The sequence below is a fragment of the Macaca fascicularis genome, chromosome 1 (genome assembly GCF_037993035.2).
Source record: "Macaca fascicularis isolate 582-1 chromosome 1, T2T-MFA8v1.1".
Classification (NCBI taxonomy): Eukaryota; Metazoa; Chordata; class Mammalia; order Primates; family Cercopithecidae; genus Macaca; species Macaca fascicularis.
The window spans coordinates 98,302,641-98,315,782 of NC_088375.1; the positions used below are offsets into that span (position 1 = coordinate 98,302,641).

At 40.2% G+C, this 13,142-nt stretch overlaps 1 protein-coding gene across 8 annotated transcripts in view; it reads right to left on the reverse strand.

Annotated features, from left to right (window-relative positions):
* Positions 1-13,142, reverse strand: part of DDR2 (discoidin domain receptor tyrosine kinase 2) — a 163,738-nt gene that overhangs the window by 34,647 nt on the left and 115,949 nt on the right. The window lies entirely within an intron of this gene.

Here is a 13,142-nt window from a genome sequence, read left to right on the forward strand (position 1 = left end):
TGCCAGATAAAATTTAGTTAAATTTGAATTTCAGATAAGCAACAACAATTTTTTTTTTCTTTTCTCTTTTTCTTTTTTATTATACTTTAAGTTCTAGGGTACATGTGCACAATGTGCAGGTTTGATACTTATGTATACATGTGCCATGTTGGTGTGCTGCACCCATTAACTCGTCATTTACAATAGGTATTTCTCTTAATGCCATCCTTCCCCCTTCCTCCCACCCCATGACAGGCCCCAGTGTGTGATGTTCTCCGCCCTGTGTCCAAGTGTTCTCACTGTTCACTTCTCAACCATGAGTGAGAACATGCAGTGCTTGGCCTTCTGTCTTGCAATCGTTTGCTCAGAATTATGGTTTCCAGCTTCATCCATGTCCCTACATAGGACATGAACTCATCCTTTTTTATGGCTGCATAGTATTCCATGGTGTATATGTGCCACATTTTCTTAATCCAGTCTATCATTGATGGACATTTGGGTTGAATACAAGTCTTTGCTATTGTGAATAGTGCCACAATAAACATACGTGTGCATGTGTCTTTATAGTAGTATGATTTATAATCCTTTGGGTATATACCCAGTAATGGGATCACAGGGCCACATGGTATTTCTAGTTCTAGATCCTTGAGGAATCGCCACAATGTCTTCCACAATGGTTGAACTAGTTTACACTTCCACCAACAGTGTAAAAGCGTTCCTATTTCTCCATATCCTCTCCGGCACCTATTGTTTCCTGACTTTTTACTGATGACCAGTGGTGATGAGCATTTTTTCATGTGTCTGTTGGCTGCATAAATCTCTTCTTTTAAGAAGTGTCTGTTCATATCCTTTGCCCACTTTTTGATGGGGTTGATTTTTTTTCTTATAAATTTGTTTAAGTATTTGTAGATTCTGGATATTAGTCCTTTGTCAGATGGGTAGATTGCAAAAATTTTCTCCCGTTCTGTAGGTTGCCTGTTCACTCTGATGGTAGTTTCTTTTGCTGTGCAAAAGCTCTTTAGTTTAATTAGATCTCATTTGTCAATTTTGGCTTTTGTTGCCATTGCTTTTGGTGTTTTAGTCATGAAGTCCTTGCCCATGCCTATGTCCTGAATGCTATTGCTTACATTTTCTTCCAGGGTTTTTATGGTTTCAGGTCTAACATTTAAGTCTTTAATCCATCTTGAATTAATTTTTGTATAAGGTGTAAGGAGGGGATCCAGTTTCAGCTTTCCACATATGGCTAGCCAGTTTTCCCAGCACCATTTATTAGATAGGGAATTCTTTCCCCATTTCTTGTTTCTCTCAGGTTTGTCAAAGATCAGATGGTTGTAAATGTGTGGTATTATTTCTGAGGGCTCTGTTCTGTTCCATTGGTCTGTATCTCTGTTTTGGTACCAGTACCATGCTGTTTTGGTTACTGTAGCCTTGTAGCATAGTTTGAAGTCAGGTAGCGTGATGCCTCCAGCTTTGTTCTTTTGGCTTAGGATTGTCTTGGCAATGCAGGCTCTTTTTTGGTTCCATATGAACTTTAAAGCAGATTTTTCCAATTCTGTGAAGAAAGTCATTGGTAGCTTGATGGGGATGGCATTCAATCTTTAAATTGCCTTGGGCAGTATGGCCATTTTCACGATATTGATTCTTCCTATCCATGAGCATAGAATGTTATTCCATTTGTTTGTGTCCTCTTTTATTTCATTGAGCAGTGGTTTGTAGTTCTCCTTGAAGAGGTCCTTCACATCCCTTGTAAGTTAGATTCTTAGGTATTTTATTCTCTTTGAAGCAATTGTGAATGGGAGTTCACTCATGATTTGGCTCTCTGTTTGTCTGTTAGTGGTGTATAGGAATGCTTGTGATTTTTGCACATTGATTTTGTATCTTGAGACTTTGCTGAAGTTGTTTATCACTTAAGGAGATTTTGGGCTTAGACGATGGGGTTTTCTAAATACAAAATCACATCATTTGCAAACGGGGACAATTTGACTTCCTCTTTTCCTACTTGAATACCCTTTATCTCTTTCTCCCGCCCTGGCCAGAATTTCCAACACTACGTTAAATAGGAGTGGTGAGAGAGGGCATTCCTCTCTTGTGCCAGTTTTCAAAGGGAATGCTTCCAGTTTTTGCCCATTCAGCATGATATTGGCTGCAGGTTTCTCATAAATATTTGTCATAAATATTTTGAGATATGTCCCGTCAATACCTAGTTTATTGAGAGTTTTTATCATATAAAGGGCTGTTGAATTTTGTTGAAGGCCTTTTCTGCATCTATTGAGATAATCATGTCGTTTTTGTCTTTGGTTCTGTTTATACGATGGATGATGTTTATTGATTTGTGTATGTTGAACCAGCCTTGCATCCCAGGGATGAAGCCAACTTGATCATGGTGGATAAGCTTTTTGATGTGCCACTGGATTTGGTTTGCCAGTATTTTATTGAGGATTTTTGCATCAATGTTCATCAGGGATATTGGTCTCAAATTCCCTTTTTTTGTAGTGTCTCTGCCAGGCTTTGGTATCAGAACGATGCTAGCTGCATAAAATGAGTTGGGGAGGATTCCCTCTTTTTCTGTTCATTGGAATAGTTTCAGAAGGAATGGTACCAGCTCCTCTTTGTACCTCTGGTAGAATTTGGCCGTGAATCCATCTGGTCCTGGACTTTTTTTGGTTGGTAGGCTATTGATTATTGCCTCAATTTCAGAGCCTGTTATTGGGCTATTCAGGGATTCAACTTCTTCCTGGTTTAGTCTTGGGAGGGTGTATGTGTCCAGGAATTTATCCATTTCTTCTAGATTTTCTCGTTTATTTGTGTAGAGGTGTTTATAGTATTCTCTGATGATAGTTTGTATTTCTGTGGGATTGGTGGTATCCCCTTTATCATTTTTTATTGTGTCTATTTGATTCTTCTCTCTTTTCCTTTTTATTAGTCTTGCTAGTGGTGTATCAATTTTGTTGATCTTTTCAAAATCCAGCTCCTGGATTCATTGATTTTTTTGAAGTGTTTTTTTGTGTCTCTATTTCCTTCAGTTCTGCTGTGATCTTAGTTATTTCTTGCCTTCTGCTAGCTTTTGAATGTGTTTGCTCTTGCTTCTGTGGTTCTTTTAATTGTGATGTTACGGTGTTAATTTTAGATCTTTCCTGCTTTCTCTTGTGGGCATTTAGTGCTATAAATTTCCCTCTACACACTGCTTTAAATGTGTCCCAGAGATTCTGGTATGTTGTATCTTTGTTCTCATTGGTTTCAAAGAACATCTTTATTTCTGCCTTCATTTCATTATTTACCCAATAGTCATTCAGGAGCAGGTTGTTCTGTTTCCATGTAGTTGTGTGGTTTTGAGTGAATTTCTTAATCCTGAGTTCTAATGTGATTGCACTGTGGTCTGAGAGACAGTTTGTTATAGTTTCTGTTCTTTTACATTTGCTGAAGAGTGTTTTACTTCCAACTATGTGGTCAATTTCATAATAAGTGCGATGTGGTGCTGAGAAGAATGTATATTCTGTTGATTTTGGGTGAAGAGTTCTGTAGATATCCATTAGGTCCCCTTGGTGCAGTGCTGAGTTCAAGTCCTGGACATCCTTGTTAACTTTCTGTCTCATTGATCTGTCTAATGTTGACAGTGGGGTGTTAAAGTCTCCCATTATTATTGTGTGGGAGTCTAAGTCTCTTTGTAGTTCTCTAAGGACTGACTTTATGAATCTGGGTGCTCCTGTATTGGGTTCATATATATTTAAGATAGTTAGCTCTTCTTGTTGAATTGATCCCTTTACCATTATGTAATGGCCTTCTTTGTCTCTTTTGATCTTTGTTAGTTTAAAGTCTGTTTTATCAGAGACTAGGATTGCAACCCCTGCTTTTTGTTGTTGTTGCTTTCCATTTGCTTTGTAGATCTTCCTCCATCCCTTTATTTTGAGCCTTTGTGTATCTCTGCACGTGAGATGGGTCTCCTGAATACAGCACACTGATGGGTCTTGACTCTTTATCTAATTTGCCAGTCTGCGTCTTTAAATTGGGGCATTTAGCCCATTTACATTTAAGGTTAATATTGTTATGTGTGAATTTGATCCTGTCATTATGATGTTGGCTGGTTATTTTTGCTCATCAGTTGATGCAGTTTCTTCCTAGCATCGATAGTCTTTACAATTTCGCATGTTTTTGCAGTGGCTGGTACTGGTTTTTCCTTTCCATGTTTAGTGCTTCCTTCAGGAGCTCTTGTAAGGCAGGCCTGGTGGTTACAAAATCTCTCAGCATTTGCTTGTCTGTAAAGGATTTTATTTCTCCTTCACTTATGAAGCTTAGTTTGGCTGGATATGAAATTCTGAATTGAAAATTCTTTTCTTTAAGAATGTTGAATATTGGCCCCACTCTCTTCTGGCTTGTAGAGTTTCTGCTGAGAGATCTGCTGTTAGTCTGATGGGCTTCCCTTTGTGGGTAACCTGACCTTTCTCTTTGGCTGCCCTTAACACTTTTTCCTTTATTTCAACCTTGGTGAATCTGACAATTATGTGTCTTGGAGTTGCTCTTATCAAGGAGTATCTTTGTGGCATTCTCTGTATTTCCTGAATTTGAATGTTGGCCTGCCTTGCTAGGTTGGGGAAGTTCTCCTGGAGAATATCCTGAAGAGTGTTTTCCAACTTGGTGCTATTCTCCCCATCACTTTCAGTTACACCAATCAGACGCAGATTTGGTCTTTTCACATAGTCCCATATTTCTTGGAGGCTTTGTTTGTTTCTTTTTACTCTTTTTTTCTCTAAACTTCTCTTCTCACTTCATTTCATTCACTTGATCTTCCACTTGATCGAATTGGCTACTGAAGCTTGTGCATGTGTCACGTTGTTCTTGTGCCATGGTGTTCAGCTCCATCAGGTCATTTAAGGTCTTCTCTGTGCTGTTTATTCTAGTTAGCCATTCGTCTAATCTTTTTTCAAGGTTTTTAGTTTCTTTGTGATGGGTTTGAACATCCTCCTTTAGCTGGGAGAAGTTTGTTATTACCAATCTTTTGAAGTCTACTTCTGCCAACTCATCAAAGTCATTCTCCGTCCAGCTTTGTTCCATTGCTGGTGAGGAGCTGCACTCCTTTGGAGGAGAAGAGGCACTCTGACTTTTAGAATTTTCAGCTTTTCTGCTCCAGTTTCTCCCCATCTTTGTGGTTTTATATACCTTTGGTCTTTGCTGATGGTAACCTACAGATGGGGCTTTGGTGTGGATGTCCTTTTTATTGATGTTGATGTTATTCCTTTCTGTTTGTTAGTTTTCCTTCTACCAGTCAGGACCCTCAGCTTCACGTCTGTTGGAGTTTGCTGGAGGTCCACTCTAGACCCTGTTTGCCTAGGTATCACCAGTGGAGGCTACAGAACATGTTGCTCCCTGATCCTTCCTCTGGAAGCTTCGTCTCAGAGGGGCACCCTGCTGTATAAGGTGTCAGTTGGCCCCTACTGGGAGGTGTCTCCCAGTTAGGCTACTCAAGGGTCAGGGACCCACTTGAGAAGGCAGTCTGTACGTTCTCAGATCTCAAACTCCATGCTGGGAGAACCACTACTCTCTTCAAAGCTGTCAGACAGGGACGTTTAAGTCTGTAGAAGTTTCTGCTGCATTTTGTTCAGCTATGCCCTGCTCCCAGAGGTGGAGTCTACAGAGGCAGGGAGGCTTCATTGAGCTGTGGTGAGCTCCACCCAGTTCCAGCTTCCTGCCATTTTGTTTACTTACTCAAGCCTCAGCAATGGCGGACGCCCTTCCCCCAGCCTCGCTGCTGCCTCGCAGTTCAATCTCGACTGCTGTGCTAGCAGTGAGCAAGGCTCCTTGGGCGTAGGACCCTCTGAGCCAGGCATGGGATATAATCTCCTGGTGTGCCATTTGCTAAGACCGTTGGAAAAGTGCAGTATTAGGGTGGGAGTGTCCCGATTTTCTGGGAGCCATCTGTCATGGCTTCCCTTGGCTAGGAAAGAGAATTCCCTGATCCTTTGCATTTCTTGGGTGAGGTGATGCCCTGCCCTGCTTCGACTCACACTCTGTGGGCTGCATCCACTTTCCAACAAGTCCTAGTGAGATGAACCTGGTACCTCAGTTTGAAATGCAGAAATCACTTGTCTTCTGCATCACTCACGCTGGGAGCTGTAGATTGGAGCTGTTCCTATTCGGCCATCTAACAGAAAGTTTTAAGGTGTAAGTATGTCCCATCCTATAAAAAATTATCAGGCATGTGAAAAAGCAGAAAAATAGAACCCAAGGTAAGAAGAAAAAGAACAACTGAAACAGATTCACAACTGATTGCATTTCAAAATCCCAATGACATTTGTTACAGAAATTATTTTAAAATAATTTTAAATCCTAAAATGTATATGGAACCACAAAAAGTTTCAAAATAGCCAAAGCGATCTTGAAAAAGAAGAAATCAATCAGATTTCTTCACACGTCCTAATTTCAAAATATTACACGTTCTAATTTCACATGTCCTAATTTCAAAATATTTTAGAAAGTTACTTAAAACAGTATGGTACCTGAAAAAACAGACATATAGACCAATAGAACAGAATAGAGAGCCTGGAAGTCACCCACACAGGTCAACTGAGCTTCAACAAGAGTGTCAAAAATATACAATGAGCAAAAATATTATCTCATCAATAAATGGTGTTGGGAAAACTGGATATCCACATGCAAGATAATAAAATTAAACTACTATCATACATTGTACCCAGAAATCAACTTAAAATGGATTAAAGATTTAAACATGATATCTAAAAGTATAAAACTTCTGGAGGAAGATATAAGAAAAAAAGCTTGATGACATTGGTCTAAGCAATGATTTCTTGGATATGATACCAAACACATAAGCAACAAAAGCAAAAACAGGAGGAACTACAATTGAACAACAACAACAAATACTTCTGCACAGCAAAGGAAACAATTTACCAAGTGAAAAGACCTTTGGAATGAGAGAAAATATTTGCAAATTATTTATTTGAAGGTTAATATCCAAGATATATGGAGAACTCATACAACTTGATAGGAAACAAAAAATACGATTTTAAAATGGTCAAAGAAGTTGAATAGACATTTCTTCAAAGAATATATACAAATGTCCAAGTTATATGAAAAGATATTCAACATCACTAATCATTAGGGAAATGCAAATTAAAACTGTGATGAGATATCACCTTATACATGTCAGGATGACTATCATCAACAAAATCAAAAGATAACAAATGTTGGCAAGGATGTAGACAAATTGGAACCCTTATAAACTGTTAGCGGGAATGTAAAATGATGCAGTCACTATAGAAAACAGCATGAAGGCTCCTCAAAAAATTAAAAATAGAACTACCATATGCTCCAGCAGTCCCAGTTCTGGTATACACCCAAGAGGATCTAAATCAGCATCTTGAAGAGATATCTGCCTTTCCATGTTCATTGCAGCACTATTCACAAAAGCCAAGACATGGAAACAACACAAATGACTATCAGCAGATAAGCAGATACAGAAAACTTGGGATACACATACAATGGAATCTTATTCAGCTGTTAAAAAGAAAGAAATTGTGTGGGGGGCTAGGGGAGGGATAGCATTAGGAGAAATACCTAATGTATATGATGGTTTGATGGGTGCAGCAAACCACCATGGCATGTGTATACCTATGTAACAAACCTGCACATTCTGCACATGTACTCCAGAACTTAAAGTATAACAATAATAAAAATAATAATTAAAAGAAGGAAAAAGAAGAAAGAAAGAAATCCTAACATTTGTGACTACATGGTTGAACCCAGTAGACATAATTCTAAGTGAAATAAACCAACCATAGAAGGACAAATATTGCATGGTTCCACATATGTAAGGTATCAAAAATAGCCTAAATCATAGAAACAGAGTAGAATGATGGTTTCCAGGAGTTGGGAGGAAGGGGAAATGGGGAATTCCTATTCAAGGGATATAAATTTCAGTTATACAAGATTAATATGTTCTAGAGATCTACTGCACAACATTGTGCCTATACTTAACAATACTGTATGTTACACTTAAAAACTTGTTAAGAGAGCAGGTCTCATTAAATGTTTTTACAATCATCATCATTATGATTATCATCATAAAGAACTGACTGCATTTTAACCGTAGGCACTTCACTTGTCCCACGCTAGATCATGCCTTGCTATTCAGCAATAAAATGAACTATTAATGCATGCTACAACAACATGGATAAATTTCAAAACAACTATGCTTAGTAAAAAAAGTCAGACCAAAAAAGTACATACTGTTTGCTTCCATTTATATGTAACTTTAGAAAACAAAAACAAGTTGGCCGGGCGCGGTGGCTCAAGCCTGTAATCCCAGCACTTTGGGAGGCCGAGGCGGGCGGATCACGAGGTCAGGAGATCGAGACCATCCTGGCTGACACGGTGAAACCCCGTCTCTACTAAAAAATACAAAAAACTAGCCCGGCGAGGTGGCGGGCGCCTGTAGTCCCAGCTACTGGGGAGGCTGAGGCAGGAGAATTGCGTGAACCCGGGAGGCGGAGCCTGCAGTGAGCTGAGATCCGGCCACTGCACTCCAGCCTGGGCGGCAGAGCGAGACTCCGTCTCAAAAAAAAAAAAAAAGAAAAAGAAAACAAAAACAAGTTAATCTATAGTGACAGAAAGAGATCAGTGGTTTCCGGGGGGAAGGAGGAGTGGCCAGAGGAATCATAAAGGGACACAAGCAACTTTTGGCAGTGATGGATGTGGTCATTATCTTGACTATGGTGATGATTTCACGGGTTTACATGTAAGTCAAAAACTGCACAACCTGTGCATTTTTAATGTGTGCATCTATTGTATGTCGAGTGTACTTCAATAAAACTGTTTTTGAAATAATCTCTGGAGCAAGATAATTTTGAAGATTTTTATTTGTGTACTTTCACTTCCATTTTCAATGCCTGTAGCCAGGCCTTTATGTTCATTTGCCCTAGGGGACATTTATGTTTACAGGGAAGAAAAAAGAAGCTGCATGAAGACAAAGAACTTCCTAGAAAGCCTGCCCTCAGTAAGGGACTGCAGGGTGGAGCAGAGGTAGCAGGGAGAAAGGCGAGACTTCCCTCAGCTTGGAGGGGTCAGAGATAGGCAAATTATAGTACTAACATGTACCAAGCCCCATTCCCTGGAAGTGCCCTGGAGAAGTAGCAAAAATCAAGGGAAAAAGGTTTCACATGAGCATAATGTCCAGGCTTGGCACAGAAACAGCAGAACTGCTTTCCCTAAGGAACATCATGGGCTTGGAGAATGAGGATATCCACTGCAACCATGATGAACTGAAGGCAAGAGGGCCCTTCTCTCTGTGTCATACCAAAAAGAGCTCCTGGAGTCTTATCTCACCCTAAGAAAGGGAAAGATGGCTTTAGGCCAAGGATTAGCTGATACTTCCAGAAACTGCAATTAACCAAAATTATATGCAGGAAGTTTTGGCAAGAAACATGGCCATATACCCACAGGAACACTTCTATGTTCACCATCTGATATACTTTGGCTGTGTCCCCACCAAGTCTCAACTTGAATTGTATCTCCCAGAATTCCCACATGCTGTGGGAGGACCTAGGGGGAGGTAATTGAATCATGCGGGCTCGCCCGTCTTTCCTGTGTTATTCTTGTGATAGTGAATAAGTCTCACAAGATCTGATGGGTTTATCAGGGATTTCTGCTTTTGCTTCTTCCGCATTTTCTCTTGCTGCTGCCATGTAAGAAGTGCCTTTTGCCTCCTGCCATGATTCTGAGGCCTCCCCAGCTATGTGGAACTGTAAATCCAATCAAACCTCTTTTTCTTCCCAGTCTTGGGTATGTCTTTATCAGCAGCATGAAAACGGATTAATACGCCATGTGGTATAGTTTGGATATTTGCCCCACCCAAATCTCACACTGAAAAGTAATCCCCAATGCTGGAGATGGGGCCTGGTGGGCGAGGCGGGGGTGTTTGGATCATGGGAGAGGATCTCTTATGAATGGCTTGGGCCATCCCCTTGGTGGTAAGTGAGCTGTCGCTCTAAGTTCACAAGGGATCTGGTCATTTAAGAGTGTGAAGTCCCTTCCCCACCACCCCACTCTCTCCTCTCTCTCTCTTGCTCCTGCTTTCACCATGTGATATGCCTGCCCCCACTTCACCGTCTGTGATGATTATAAGCTCCCTGAGGCCTCCTCAGAAGCCAAGCAGATGCCAATGCCATGCTTGTGTAGCCTGCAGAACTATGAACCAATTAAGCCTATTTTCTTATAAATTGACCAGTCTTGGGTATGTATTTATAGCAATGCAAGAACAGCCTAATACACCATCCACTATGATTTCCAAGTCAGTTTTGAATCAAGAGATGAACATAGGAGTGTAGTATTATTTTGTCTATTCTTATCAAAAGCATAATTTCTCCAGTAGAGGTAATATGTGCCACAGATAATCATTATGCTTGAATCTTAAGGGCAAATCTGAACTGTTTGGGGATGAAGCAACAAATTCTCAAATTCCACTTTCTGAGAAGTGAAATTGAAGGGAAGAGTAAGGATGAGGAAATACTAACGCAGGATGCTAATGGGGCCAACATTTCCAATGGATGAGATCAATGTACTTTTTGAAAATCACACACAGAAAATGGCCCTCTCAGGGGCCTGCTCTAACCCCTCCTCAACACTGATCTTACATGTTGTTGAGTGTGCTAAGTGTTTTAGTCCTTGGCACCAGAGACTTAATGAACAAAGAGAGGCTTCTGGAGGCCTTTAACCTGGGCTACATGCCCAGGTCGGTTTATCAGAACACTCACATTGGCATTTAGGACCCAAGCCCAGCTACTAATAATGTAGAACATCACTTACCCTTTGTCACTGTCACCTGTGTGTATATCTCCCTCAGGCACCTCCTGGGGAGAAGATCTAGCTGTCCAAGGCAGGCATTCCTGGATCTTTTAGCTTTAGTCCATATCACAGTGTCCCTGATTGCCATCTTGACCCTGATAATAGAATTCTTAACAAGTTGCAAGGTGCTGTCCCACGGCTTACCTTTGCTTCACCCTTGCAATAACCCTATGTAGTAGGCAGAGTACACACTATTACTCTCAAAATATATACAGGTTGAGTATCTCAAATCCAAAATTTGATACTTTTTGAACACCAGCACGATATTCAAAGGAAATGCTCATTAGAGAATTTTGGATTTTGGATTTGTGGATTTGGGATGCTTACCTGAAGTGTGTGTGTATATATATATACACACACACACACACACACACACACACTCCAAAGTCCCAAAATTCTAAAATCCAAAACACTTCTGGTCCCAAGCAGTTTAGATATGAGGAAACCAGCAGAAGGCCCACAGCTATTAAGTAGCAGGGATTGACTTAGATTACATTCTGTATCTCTATCCAAAGTTTGTACCAATACACCAGACCTTGGCTTTAACCAAAAGAGTGACCTGATGCAAGTTTTGTCTCCCAAGAGTCCAGGCTGCCACACAGGCATGTAACTTAGTCAGAGAGCTGTTCTCTAGCATCTTCTCTCTCTTCTGAAACCAACGCTGTGTTCAGAGTCCAGTCCTATCTCCAACCCCACTTGCTTATTGCTTTCCAAACCCATGGTTTATTTTAGTTCCTATAAGTATTAAATAATTTGTTAAGCAATTCATTGGCCCTGAGGGAATACAGTGGTAAACAAAACAAAGTGCCTTTTGTCATTGAGTTTACATTCTCATGTGGGGAAACATACAATAAAGCAAATAAATATATAATGTGAGAGAAGATGGCAAGTGCTGTGAAGAAATACAATGTATGCAAAAGGAATAGGCATTCTTTTATATAAAGAAATGAAGGAAGGCTTCTCAGATAAGGTGACTTGGAACAGAGACCGGAGTGAAGGGAGACAGGAACCAGGTGCCTCTTGCAGGGATGATGGTTTATGCAAAGGAAACAGCAAGTGCAAAGGTAAACTTGAGGAAAGAGCATGCTTGTTGTGGAGGTGGTTTGAGTTACAGCAAGGAGGCAGTTTACCCAAAGTGAAAAAACTAGTTAAAGTCCTTATGCTAGCATTCTCCTTTTGCAATGTAATGAACTTGTACTCAACTAAAGCAAGCATTTTGTGGGGAGGATAGGGCCAATTACAATGAATGTCTCCTTTCTCTGATTTCTCACATTTTAAATTATCTTTCTTATACTATTAGATACATATTGCTTTGTAAGGTACCATGTGTGAGAGTTCTATCTCCCCTGCAGGTGGCAAAATTTTGAGGGGAATAAAGCACTGTATCTTATTCATTTTTATTTCTCAGTGCATTCTGGGGAGAAAATAGGTATTCAAAAATATTTATTGAAAAAAAGGTAAATTTCAGAGATAGATGTAAATAAGGAGTAAAGATAACATTGAGTAAAATACAGACTGCCTCTGAAGCTCATCCTCCAGTCTTTTTTTTTTTTTTTTCCAGACTCATTCTTTCAATGACTTAAGCCAAAAATCTTGAGGCCATTCTTGACTCCTTCAATACCCTGTATCCAGTCCATCCACTGACAGAAGATTCTACTGGCTACCCTAAAAATATTCCCATATCCCACCTACTTCTCTCACATATTTTACTACCATAATAAGCTAATTCACTGTCTTCCATTGCCAGGAATAGTACAATAATTTCCTAACTGGCCTCCCTTAGTCCACCTTTTCCCATGTATCTTTTAGAATGTAAGTCAGATCAATAAACTCTTCTGCTCACACTATTCACAATAACAAAGATATTAAATCAGCCTAGGTGCCCATCAATAGTGGATTGGATAAAGAAAATGTGGGCTGGGCACGATGGCTCACAACTGTAATCCCAGCACTTTGGGCAGCCCAGGTGGGCAGATCACTTGAGTTCAGGAGTTTGAGACCAGCTTGGCCAACATGGTGAAACCCTGTCTCCATTAAAAATACAAAAATTAGCCAGGCATGGTGGTGTGCCCCTGTAATCCCAGCTACTCAGGAGGCTGAAGCAGGAAAACTGCTTGAATCTGGGAGGCAGAGGTTGCAGTGAGCCTAGATCGCGCCACTGCACTCCAGCCTGGGCGACAGAGAGAGACTCCATCTCAAATAAACAAAACAGAACAAAAAAAGAAAAGCAAAGAGGAAAAGAAAAGAAAAGAAGAGAAAAGAAAATGTGGTACATATACAGCATGGAATACTATGTAGTCATAAAAAAA